Here is a 13,359-nt window from a genome sequence, read left to right as displayed (position 1 = left end):
AGGGACAGGGGAAAGAGATTGACACAGAAAACTGCTGTGGCAAAAGAAAACCCAGCAGAATTTAAGGGGGATTGTGAACACCACAGCTTATTAAACTTTTGAGGGCTGTAGCAGCCATTTTCTCCCAAAACATACGGACAATACCACAAAATAAAAGTTCTGTATGGTTCCGCTTTAACACCACGGTCCAGAACAGCAACCTGAAAGTGATTCAGCGCAGATTGAAGATGAGCTGTTGTTTTACACACCAATTTATCATATATGGAATATTAATTGTGAATCTTTAAGCTGCAATTATTCCTAGTTACAATTTTTAAAGTCTACCGTTCATGACAGGATTTTGGAGGTAAAAATCATATTCCAATCTTAACACACTTTTTTCAGAAAAGGTACCATTTTTGCCCTCTGGTCAGTGGCAGGTGATGCAGTCAGGCTTGTGAATTCCCATTGAATCTGAAAGTGTGGTGTGCAGTCAGCCAATCAGCCTAAAACATTATCCCTGTTTCTCTCTGCAGATGCTGCCATAACCTGCTGGGTATTTCCAGCATTTTCTGCATTTACTTCAGATTTCCAGCATCCTCAGTATTCTGCGTTTTGATTACTTCTGAAGTAAGCTCCGTTCCTCTTTTGTGCCTTTCTTGCAACAATCCAAAGGGCTGACATATTGAAATAAGTTTGCAAAGTTAAGCCACTGAAAGGCAAAGGGTACATAACCTTGGGTTGTTCAGTAATATTACAGTCCTCAGAAGCTTGCAGTGGAGTATTAGCGATCGTTTTCCGTTGTGTAATAAATTGGCTGGGATTTTCGTGGTGGGACCCGCCGTGGGGAACGCAGCGGACCAGCCAAAAGCCCATTGTCCTGCGGCGGAAGCAGACAATTCTGGTGGTGGGCGGGGCCAGAAAATCTTGCCCCCTCCGTGACATTTAATCAAAGAGTAAGCTTGAAGTGTAAAACATTATGTCCTTTCCTTTATCTTAGCTTATGCTAATAATGCCATAGAAATAGCTCAACAGTGGGATGTATTTATTGGGCCAAATCATCCTGGAAACTAATAGCATATTAACAATGTAAACATGCACAAATCAACCAGCAAGTAGAGGGGAGGAAGAGATCTTCAGGACTTGCTGGTCAGTTTACATCTCTCTGCCATTTGTCTTTCTGTAACCCCTTAACCTCCCCATTTTTATTTAAAGGACATGCTAAAATTGCTCATTAAACTCACCACAGAAAGTGAGGGCTGATAATTTAATAGTGTAAGTACCCTTTTAGCAATGTGCTAATTACTGATGTAACGCCAATCAACCTCTCCAGCCCAGAAAGGTAACAATTTAAATGGTGGAGTCTCTTTTCTGCATGTGGTAAATTGTTAGGGTTTTTTTTAAAAAAAAAGTTAAATTTGAAAATGTCTTTCTTCACCATTTTATTTGTCTCTCTTAATCTAGTCTTTCCCTCTATTTATTTCCCTTTCTTTCCCTTATTTGGGTCTAATTCACCTCATTTCCTTCTCCATCTGTGTGTTTCTCAATCTATAAATGGGTTAGGGAGATGGACTGTTGATCCTCTTGCACATTAAGGTCCCAGGTGCCTCACATTCCCAGCAAGTTACAATGCAAATATTTTTTTTGAAGTTTAAGGTGCAGGAAAACATCCAAAGGTGATGCTCCAGCAAGATTTAGTCCAATATGGTAGCAAATGGTAGGATTTTTGAAAGTCACTAATGGAGATGTACTATCGAACATCCAGAGAGTAACATATCCTGAGTAATTTCCTCATCCTGGAGTTCATGGAAAAAGCTGTTAACGTTTTCCCAGAAGTGAGGAAGAAATATTATGCCTAGGATGTAGTTACTGGTAGAGATAGATATCAAAGGCATAGCGAGGAGGACTTGATGGCCCACAGATAGGGGTAATTAAGGGAATAACTGAAATTTACTCCTGACCAGCAGGGATCTTTAAGGAGTCAGTGGAATTCGGAGGCATGGCAAAGTATTGGGGAGAAGGGAATGAAGAGCCATAAAATGATACAGAGCAGAAGGAGGCCATTCTGTCCATTGTGCCTATGTCAGCTCATTGAAAGAATTATCCAATTAATGCCCACCCCACTGTCCTTTCCACAGAGCCCTACAAACATTACCACTGCAAGTATTTCACTCATTTGAAAATTATTGTTGACCAGCTTCCAGTGCCCTTTCAGGCAGTGCATTCTGGATCATCACAACTTGCTGCTCAAAAGAGTTCTCCTCCTCTCGCCTCTGGTTCTTTTTCCAATTACCATAAACCTGTGTCCAGCAGGTCCTGACCCTTCTTCCAGTGGAAACAGTTTCTCCTTATTTACTCTATCAAAAACCCTCATAATTTTGAACACCTCTATTAAATCTCTCCCTAACCCCTCTGCTCTGAGGAGAACAGCCCCAGCTTCTCTATTCTCTCCAAGTAACTGAAGCCCCTCATTCCTGGCACCTGTCGAGTGAATCTCTTTTTTTAATGCTAAATGATTGGAAGTAATAAGTAGATGTTACAGGTACAGTTTTAGTGGATATCCTGGTGAAGGGTATTGTGGAACTTTGAGAAGAATGAAGTCATCAGTGCAAGCTAGCACTACTCTGTTGGCAACCCCGTTATATTTCTTCTGGAAAGGTTTCTGAGCTTTCACATAAAGAGAACTCGGTGGCCTTCTAGACTTTAATTGGCAAGTCTTTTGATATCATAGGACACAGGAGGGCTGGGGGTTCACAAGTTAGGAAAGCATGGATAGGTGGGTAGGTATAATGGCAACTGGGTGATGGGGCAATTTAGCAAGGAGCTTAAAGAAATCAGTATAATTAGGAATCATGCCAAAGGATTGGAGGAAAACCAATATAATCGTAGATTAATATAGCACAGATGGAAGCCATTCAGCCCATTATGCCTGTGCTGGTTCATTGGAAGAGCTATCTATTCAAAGTGTTCAGAAGTGACTTGAGAATTGCCTCAACCTCAGCTTCTACTATTCATTTAGTATATCAGTGATTTGGAACTGAGGATAGAGGAAAAAACTGATGGCACCAAAGAGTTTGCCAAAATCCAGGTAGGCTGACCAGATGCAGAGAGATCTAGTTAGATTGGAAAGTTGGGCCATGTAAGGGTAAATGACATTGTGTTAACAAGTGCAAAGTATTGAGACTTAAGAAGTGCAATAGATATTGGAACTATAAGCTAAATGGATATGAGCCAGAAGAATGCAAGAAATAGGAGCAGGAGTAAGTTGCACAGCTCGTGGAACCTGCTGTGCCTTTCAAGAAGATCATGGCTGAACTCCATTTTCCTACCCTACCCCCAAGATTCCCTAAAAATCTATCAACCGCTGCCTTAAATATACTCATTAACTGACCACCCATAGTCCTCTGGGTTAGAAAATGTCAAAGATTCACAACCTTCTGAGTGAAGAAATTTCTCCTCCTCCTCCTCCTGAGTTAAATGGTTAACCCCTTGTCCTGATTCTGTGATCGCTAGTTCCAGACTTCCCAGCCAAGAGAAACAGCCTCTCACCGTGTACCCTGCCAAGCCCCCTCGGGATTTTATACATTTCGGTGAGATCACATCTCGTCCTTCTAATCTCCAGACAATCTAGGCTACGTGGATACAACACGGGAAAGGATTTAGTGGCGTTAACGGACAGTTTATTGAAAATATTTTCAGCGGGTTAAAAAAAGGCAAATAGGCATTTACTTTAATATTTTTACCTAGGCCGGGATTTTCCAGTCCCACACGCGCCAATAATTTGACGGACCGGCCAAAGGTCCCGTTGACTTCGGGCGGGAGTCCCCGGTCCCGCGGCAGGTGGGGACTGGAAAATCCGGGCGCTGGTGGGAGAATCTCTCCTTGGAACGTAATTTTTTTTTTTTAAAAAAAAAAGAAGTATTGAATTCTGCTTTGGAATTTGTGGGAGGTTTGGCGCTCTGGAGAAGCGATTGCGGGTGTCGCCATCGTGTTTTTATTTGTTTCTATTTTCCTTTCAGTCTCTTTTTTTTTTCCTCCACCTGCAACTTTCAGTGACCGCACTAAAGATGTGAAGTGCCAACCATCTGTAAGAAATGGGATTGGGATTTGCAAAAGCAAAGCTGTTGCGAGTTGGCGGGCGTGCAGGCACTTTGCTCAGCTGGCAACATGTTATATAAAATTAGTTTACACTGTTGAAGAATAACATGCAAATTTTTCAATCTGGTAACATGATTTATGTAACCATCGGGTTACTGATCTTTGACAGCCCCTTCTGCAAACAGAACTTGTTCTTTTTATTCCTGGCCCCCTTCCCCACCCCGCCCCCCTCCCCCACCCCATACAGAAGTCCCAAGTAAAAGCTTTTCCATTTTCTCATGATGCGGATGAAGAGATTGGGGTGGAATCTTCAGAGTTCTCCTGAGAGTTGGTGGAAGCCCTCTACCTGTGGCATGAATCATTGGAATAATACTGCACAGAAGGAGGCCATTTGGGTCATTGAGTCTTTGTACCAGCTCTTTTGAAGACCTGTCCAATTAGCCCCACTTCCTCGTTCTTGCCCCATATCCCTGCAATTTTTTTTTTTCCTCCTTCATCTATTTCACAGAACTGGCTACAGCACAGGAGGGTGGCCGTTTGGCCCGTCGTGTCTGTGCTGGCTCTCTGAAGGAGCGATTCCGCCTAGTGCCGCTCCCCTCGCTCTCTCTCCACGGCCCTGCGCATTCTCCCCTTTCAGGCAATAACCCAACTCCTTCTTGAATGCCTCAATTGAAGCTGCCTGCACCGCACTCACAGGCAGTACGTTCCAGATTCTAACCGCTCGCCGCATGAAAATGTTCTTTCTCGTGTTGCCGTTGCTTCTTTTACCAATTACCTTAAATCTGTGCCCCCTCATCCTCAAACCTTCCACCGGTGGGGAACCGTTTTATTTATCCACTTCCCATTTGAAAGCTACTATTGGATCAGTTCCAGCCGCCCAATCGGGCGGCGCTTTCACCATGTCGGCTCTGGTTCTTGGGACAATCATTTAAAATCAGTTCCCAGCTGTTGAAAGCAGTTTACCTTTATTTACTCTTTTTGAACCCTTCAAGATTTTGACCACCTCTATCAAATCTCCTCCTGGCCTTCCCTCCGCCGCTCTGAGGAAAACAACCTCGCCTTATCCAGTCTATCCACACAACGGTAATCCCTCATCCCTGGAACCATCCTAGTATTACCCAGAAGATTGGGAGAACCCTCGTGGAAATTCAAGATGAGTATCTCTGTAATGGGACCCAGTGACCTCAGTCAGTCAGTCAGTCAGTTGTTTCTGGTCGATAGTACTGTCACTCGGAGTTGAAAGGTTGTAGACGTAAGCATCGCTTCAGTACTTGAATACATAATGCTCCAATGTGATAATGGGAGAGCCCCTGCAATGTTAGAAACGCTTGTCTTTGGATTAGATGGAGGGATCACTTAATTGCAGTAAATTTATTTTGGTTGTTCAAAATCCATGGCAGACTTCAAAGAATATCGTACTGATGATCTGGAACTATTCCATCCTCAATCGTTGCCATCAATAAAAATTGATCGAACTGCTTTTTTGTTTTTTGCTCATTGGTGTTTTCAAGATGGCTTTGAGCGTTATCTGGTTGAGCTTTCGGGGTGTCTCGCCTGCCAGCTGGAGATCCGGCGAGAGACCCAAGCTGAGCCACATGCCAATCAGACAGTGGTGAAGCCAGCGGTGGGCCTCAGTTCCCCTGGAACCAAGATCTCCGGGGGTGGGGGGTCGGGTGGGGGGGTGGGGGCAGAAGTCTTGCCTGCCAAGAGCTGCCAGCCTCTTGTGCTCAGCAGCGCCACTGGGGAGGCTGTGGCTGCTGCCGGAAGGACAGGCACCGGAATCCCGGGACCATGGAGCAACCCAGGCCACAGGTAAATAATGTTGGGGGTTGGCGGGGGGGGGGGGGTTTAAGGGGTGGGGTCGCAGGGACGGGGGCACAGGGAGAGCGGCGCAGGGGGGCTCAGCAGCAAGAGCAGAATGGGGGCTTTCAGCATGGCCCTCCTTTCCGATGTCCAGTTGCTCAATCGGGTACTAAGTGCCTTTTAATGGAGGGTCCTGACCACGATGCAAGTTAGCAGCAAATTTAGGCCCAAAGTGTTTTCAAGTACAATCAATTTCTCTTTTTTTAAAAAAAAAATAAAGAATATGTTGCCAGGAATGAGAGAAACTGGCCAGGCTTAAAAGCATTGCCGATCTCCAATTACTGCGATAGGTAGCTATAGATTTTCTCTCTGACCATGGGCCTTCCTGTTGAGAACTTAATACTGGCAGAGGAGGAAGGCAGTGGGTCTCTGGTGTACCACCATTCCACCATTTCACCATTCCACCTAATCACATGCCCTTCACACCTCGAATCTCACCACCAGCGAGAGCACAAGATCCTGGCCTGTGTCTTCAGTCAGTGTAAATCACTGCAGACCTTTCCACCCCGCGGTCAACTGAGGCCCTTAAGGTGACCAATTAATGGCCACTTAAGGGCCTCATTGCCACCACCGCTGATATTAACCCAGCTGGAATAAAAATCTGGAATTAAACATCCAATGATGACCTTGAAACCATTGTTGTAAAAACCCATCTGGTTCACTAATGCCCTTTAGGGGAGGAAACCTGCCGTCCTTACCCCGGTCTGGCCTACACGTGACTCCAGACCCGCAGCAATGTGGTTGATTCTTAAAATGCCCTCAGAACAAGCGCAATGAGGGACGGGCAATAAATGCTGGCCTAGTCGGCGCCGCCAACATCCCAGGAATGAAATTTTTAAAAAAAGCTACAGGTGGGCCTGTTGCCATGCGGTGTGCACACAATAGGTAAAACTGTATGGCCAGCCTGTCACTCCATCCGTTTCGGAGGCGGGTTGTGGGGGTGGGGGGTGGGGGGAGGGGGGGAGAAACAACCCATTAACGACACACGCCATTGTTATTATGGGCAGGATTTTTAGTTCGGAGTTGGGACTGGCCAGGAAACGGATCCCCCGACCACGATTTCACACGGGCTGGCCAATTAATGGCCAGTCAGCGTGAACCGCGCGCTGAAAGGCTCAGCGCTGCCAGGGCAGGAGGAGGGCAAGCGCTGAACTCAGCGCGGGTGCTGGCGGGTGGGGGGTGGGGTGGGGGTGCACAGTGAAAGCTCCCTGAAGGCAGAGAGCTGCCTCGGGGAGCTGAAGAATTTAAAAGCAAAAAAAAAAACAGATTTTAAAATCCGGAAAAAATGCCCAGGCATCAGGATCAGTCACCTACACAAAATGAAAATTCTGTCCATGCATTTTTATTTATTTTATTCATTAACAGAAACCTCATCCCGCCCGTGGATGAGGTTTCCTGAAAAATGTAAAGGCCGCCTGACCGATTTGCACCCCCACCCCCTCCCCCGCCAACCGTAACTTCGGACAGGCGATGAAAAGTCGCCATTAATTGCGCCGTTAATTGGCTTAATCGCCCCTCTTCATTGTTGGCGGGCGCGCTTCCGAGTTTAGCGCGTGCCCGCCGACCAAAATATTGCGCAAGTGCACGATGAGGTCGGGACACTCGCCTGACATCATCGCGCGCCATTTCACGCTCAAGCGGGTCAGTCGTACGCCCACATGCTGAGTGAAAAATCCTGCCTTGTGTGTACGTTCCAGAAAATAAGGGTGTGGGTGAACTATGGCATGAGTGGTGTTGCAGTATCAGGGATGACTTTATATAGCCCAGATGTCATTTTTTTTTTAAAGAAAATATTGTTTGGGAACGGCGGGGTTAGTTTTCAGGGAAAAACAAAATAAATTGCTGCAAACACTCAAGTCAGGCAGCGCCTGTGGAGAGAGAAACAGAGGCTAGAATTTCCCGGCTCCGTTGTGGTGGGAGATTGATGGCTCTTCACTGCTCTCTATGGAAGAGAATTCCAAAGACTAACGACCCTCAGAGAAAAAAAAATCCTCGACATCGCCATCTTAAATGGGAAAGCCCTTATTTTGAAACTGTCCCCGAGTTCTAGATTCCCCCATGAGAAGAAACACCCTCTCAGCAGTTCCAGCAGAATTGCACTTGATCACAATCATAGCCCAGCATAACCCCCACTCTACCATTACCATCAAGCCAGGGGATCAACCCTGGTTCAGTGAAAAGTGCAGGTGGGTATGCCAGGAGCAGCACCAGGCATACCTAAAAATGAGGTGTCACGCTGGTGAAGCTACAACACAGGACAACTTGCGTGCCAAACAGCATAAGCAGCAAGTGATAGACAGAGCTAAGCGATCCCACAACCAACGGATCAGATCTAAGCTCTACTGCCCTGCCCCATCCAGTCGTGAATGGTGGTGGACAATTAAACAACACACTGGAGGAGGAGGCTCCACAAATATCCCCATCCTCAATGATGGAGGAGCCCAGCACATCAGTGCAAAAGATAAGGCTGAAGCATTCGTAACAATCTTCAGCCAGAAGTGCCGAGTAGATGATCCATCTCGGCCTCCTCCGGAGGTCCTCAACATCACAGTCATCAGCCAATTCGATTCACTCCAGGTGGTATAAAGAAACGGCTGAAGGCACTGGATACTGCAAAGGCTATGGGCCCTGACAATATTCCAGCAATAGTACTGAAGGCTTGTGCTCCAGAACTTGACACGCCCCTAGCCAAACTGTTCCAGTACAGCTACAACACTGACATCTAACCGGCTATGTGGAAAATTGCCCAGGTATGTCCTGTACGTAAAAAGCAGGACAAATCCAACCCAGCCAATTACCGTCCCACCAGTCTACTCTCCATCACCAGTAAAGTAATGGAAGGGGGTCATCAACAGTCCTATCAAGCGGCACTTGCTTAGCAATAACCTGCTCACTGACACCCAGTTTGGGATCTGCCAGGGCCACTCAGCTCCTGACCTTGTTATAGCCTTGATTCAAACATGGACCGAGGTGAGAGTGACTGCCCTTGACATCAAGGCAGCATTTGACCAATGTGGCATCAAGGAGCCCAAGCAAAACTGAAGTCAATGGGAATTGGGGAAAACTCTCTGCTGGTTGGAATCATTGCTAACACTCAGGAAGATGGTTGTGGTTGTTGGAGGTCAGTCATCTCAGCTCCAGGACGTCACTGCAGGAGCCATTGAATCGCAGAGGTCTACAGCACAGAAAAAGGCCCTTTGACCCATCGTGTCTGTGCTGGCCAAACAAGTACCTAACTATTCTAATCCCATGTTCCAGCACTAGGCCCAATCGAGCCATAGAGAGTTCCTTAGGGTAATGTCCTGGGCCCAACCATCTTCAGCTACTTCATCAATGACCTTCCTTTCATCATAAGGTCAGAAGTGGGGATGTTTGCTGATGATTGCACAATGTTCAGCACCATTCACCATGACTCAGAAACATAGAAACATAGAAACTAGGAGCAGGAGTAGACCATTCAGCCCTTCAAGCCTGCTGCACCATTCATTATGATCATGGCTGATCATCCAATTCAATAGCCTGCTCCCGCTTTCTCCCCATATCCTTTGATCCCTTTCTCCCCAAGAGCTATATCTAACTCCTTCTTGAAAACATACAATGTTTTGGCCTCAACTACTTTCTGTGGTAGTGAATTCCACAGGCTCACCACTCTCTGGATAAAGAAATTTCTCCTCGCCTCAGCCCTAAATGGTCTACCCCGTATCCTCAGACTGTGACCCTTGGTTCTGGACTCTCCCACATCCTTCTTGCATCTATCCTCTCTAGTCCTGTTAGAATTTTAGAGACCCCCCCTCATCATTCTGAACACTAGCGAATATAATCCTAACCGATTCAATCTCTCCTCATATGTCAGTCCCGCCATCCCAGGAATCAGTCTGGTAAACCTTTGCTGCACTCCCTCAATAGCAAGAACATCCTTCCTCAGATAAGGAGACCAAAACTACACACAATATTCCAGGTGTGGTTTCACCAAGGCCCTGTATAATTACAGCAAAACATCCTTGTTCCTATACTCGAATCCTTTGGCTATGAAGGCCAACATACCATTTGCCTTCTTTACCGCCTGCTGCACCTGCATGCTTACCTTCAGGGACTGGTGTACAAGGACACCCAGGTCTCGTTGCACATTCCCCTCTCTCAATTTATAGTCATTCAGATAATAACCTGCCTTCCTGTTTTTGCTACCAAAGTGGATAACCTCACATTTATCCACATTATACTGCATCTGCCATGCATTTGCCCACTCACTCAGCTTGTCCAAATCACACTGAAGCATCTCTCAGATGATGACTCAGATACTGAAGCAGTCCATGTCCTGACAATATCCAGGCTTGGGCTGACAAGTGACAAGTACCATTCGCGCCACACAAGCATCAGGCAATGACCATCTCCAACAAGAGAGAACCCAACCATCACCCCTTGGATGTTCAATGGCATTACCATCACTGAATCCCTCACCATCAACAGGCTATCATTGACTAGAAACTGAATTGGACTAGCCATATAAATACTGTGACTAAAAGAGCAGGTCAGAGGTTAGGAATCGTGCAACGAGTAACTCGCCTCCTGACTCCCCAAAGCTTGTCCACCATCTACAAGGCACAAATCAGGAGTGTGATGGAATACTCCCCACTTGCCCGGATGAGTGCAGCTTGCGCAACACTGAAGAAGCTGGACACCATCCAGGACAAAGCAGCCCGCTTGATTGGCACCACATCCACAAACATTCACTCCCTCCACCACCGACACACGGTAGCAGCAGTGTGTACCATCTACAAGATGCACTGCAGGAATTCACCAAGGCTCCTTCCAAACCCACAACCACTACCACCTAGAAGGACAAGGGTAGCAGATAGATGGGAACACCACCACCTGAAGTTCCCCTCCAAGTCACTCACCATCCTGACTTGGAAATATATCGCCGTTCCTTCACTGTCGCTGGGTCAAAATCCTGGAATTCCCTTCCTAACAGCACTGTGGGTGTACCTACACCACATGGACTGCAGCAGTTCAAGAAGGCAGCTCAACACCACCTTTCCTCAAGGGCACCTAGGGATGGGCAATAAATGCTGGCCCAGCCAGCGAAGCCCACATCCCGTGAATGAATTGGAAAAAAAAGGATTTGCCCTGTCACGCCACCTCAGAATCTTTTATGTTTCAATACGATCACCTCTCATTCTTCTCAACTGCAATGAGCCAATCTGCTCCACCTTTCCTCATAAGACAACCCTTTCATTCCAAGAGTCAGCTTAGTGAACCTCCTCTGATCTGCTTCCAATGCAAGTAAATCCTTTAAGCAAGGAGACCAAAACTCTACACAGCACCCCAGGTGTAGGCTCACCAATGTCCTGTACAGGTATAGCTAGACTCCCCACCATTATATTCTTTCACCCATGCAACGAAGGCCAATATTCAATTTGCCTTTCTAATAACTTGCTGTACCTGCATGCTGACTTTTTGTGATTCATATACAGTGACACCCAGGTCCCTCTTGTACCGCAACATTCTGCATCCTCTCTCCATTTAAATAATATTCTGCTTGTCTATTCTCCCTGCCAAAGTGGGCAACCTCACGTTTTCCTACATTGTACTCCACCTGCCAAATTTTTCCCCACACACTTAAGCTTATCTACATCCCTTTGCATTCTCTTCGCACCCTCCTCACCACTGGTGACCCCACAGTCCTTTGAAAGTGTGGCCCGACATTTCAGATAGATGACCCCATCGTCAGGACATGGCGGTGCTTTGAGGTGCAATCATTTTTAAGCTAGGCTGGGAGAGGGGAGGAAAGCAGAAAACAGGAAGGTCTGTGGTAGAGTGGAAGACAGAAATGATTAAATGAGAAGAGGGATGATAGCGCAAGGCAAAGGGAAGTGATATGGGGACAAGTAAATGAACAAAAGCTGGATCTAGGAGAGGTGTACATGGGAAAACCTGTCAACAGCTGCTGCCCAAAAAACACAAGGGGGCAGAGGTTCTAACCTGAAATTGTTGGAGTCCATGTTTAGGCTGTGAGGCTGTAAAATGTCTGGTATCTTTTGTTTCTTTTTGTTGGTGTTGTGAAAATATTCTCTTCTCCAATAGAAAATTGAATGTGATGCTTGCAATTTTTAACTTGAATAGTCAGAGTGAAAGGAACCATTTATTCTCAGTGCTTTATCTCTTTAATGTATCCTCTGCAGTATTAGGATTAGTTCTGGCCTTGCAAGAGATGTGTTTGAAAATCCCACGTTATATATTTTTTTCCCTAAAATTTGAAAGACTATTTATTTGACTGGCTATTGATTTGGCTAGGGTAATCCAGTTTAATGCCTTTCTTGCCTCATATTCCAGCAGCTTCTTTTCCCTTTCCTCTTCTTCTCTCTGTTGTTCAATCAATGTTTAAATTTTGATTAACAAAACACAATTGCCAGTGATTAGTTTGTGATTAGGCTTCTCGTCACTTTTCTTGAGGGCTCTGCAATCTGAAAATAAATGACGAAAGTAAAGATTAAATTTTAAGAAGTATTAATCGATCCCACGAAACTAGCAATAAACAGCTTTTACAACTCTTGCTGTTGGGCTTCTCCAGGCGTGAATGATTCCTCATTTATCCTGCACTGTAAACTGCTACAGAATGAGACCTGAGTTGCATTGTAGCCCTGGGGAAGCAATACCATCCATCAGCCACAAGCTGTGGACTCTCTTGGACAGGTAGTGAAATCTTGGAACAGCGACTATTCTGACTTGTCACTGGGAGCCTCCAGAGAGCGTGATTCACTCCTATTCAATGCATTTTTATTAAGTGTTGACAAGTAGCTTAACCCTCTGGTGCCTACAACAGCAGGTCGATAAAAGTGGTTTATTTTGTCCTTTGTTAAACTGAGGTCCCCAACTGACCTCTTGTGGGGGTGGGGGGTCGCTATTTTGAAGAAAAGTAGGTGAGTTCTCCTCAGTGGCCTGGCCAATATTTATCCCTTGATCAACATGACTGTCTCTGTCTCTGGTTAATCAGCGTCTGGTTAATCAGAGACAAAAACAAAAAACTGCGGATGCTGGAAATCCAAAACAAAAACAGAATTACCTGGAAAAACTCAGCAGGTCTGGCAGCATCGGTGGAGAAGAATAAAGTTGACGTTTCGAGTCCTCGAAACGTCAGCTTTATTCTTCTCCGCCGATGCTGCCAGACCTGCTGAGTTTTTCCAGGTAATTCTGTTTTTGTTCTGGTTAATCAGATACTGATTATCTGCTTATTATCGCGTCACTGGTTGTGGGAACTTGCAGTGTTCAAATGACTGCCACGTTTTCCTGCATTGCAACAGTGACTCCACTTAAAGTACTTAATAGGCTAGAAAGAGCTCCGGACATCCTGTGGTCGTGAAAGACGCTATGCAAATGCAAGTCTTTCTTTATTTTTATTTGCCCTTCATTGTACAGGGA

General features: G+C 45.8%; 1 protein-coding gene across 2 annotated transcripts in view; it reads left to right on the top strand.

The window, feature by feature from the left end:
* Positions 1-13,359, top strand: part of nrxn3a (neurexin 3a) — a 1,687,706-nt gene that overhangs the window by 218,604 nt on the left and 1,455,743 nt on the right. The window lies entirely within an intron of this gene.

The sequence above is a fragment of the Cetorhinus maximus genome, chromosome 18, assembly GCF_964194155.1.
Source record: "Cetorhinus maximus chromosome 18, sCetMax3.hap1.1, whole genome shotgun sequence".
NCBI classification, from domain to species: domain Eukaryota; kingdom Metazoa; phylum Chordata; class Chondrichthyes; order Lamniformes; family Cetorhinidae; genus Cetorhinus; species Cetorhinus maximus.
Note: the sequence above shows the minus strand (reverse complement) of the source record. Positions and strands in the feature narration are given on the sequence as shown.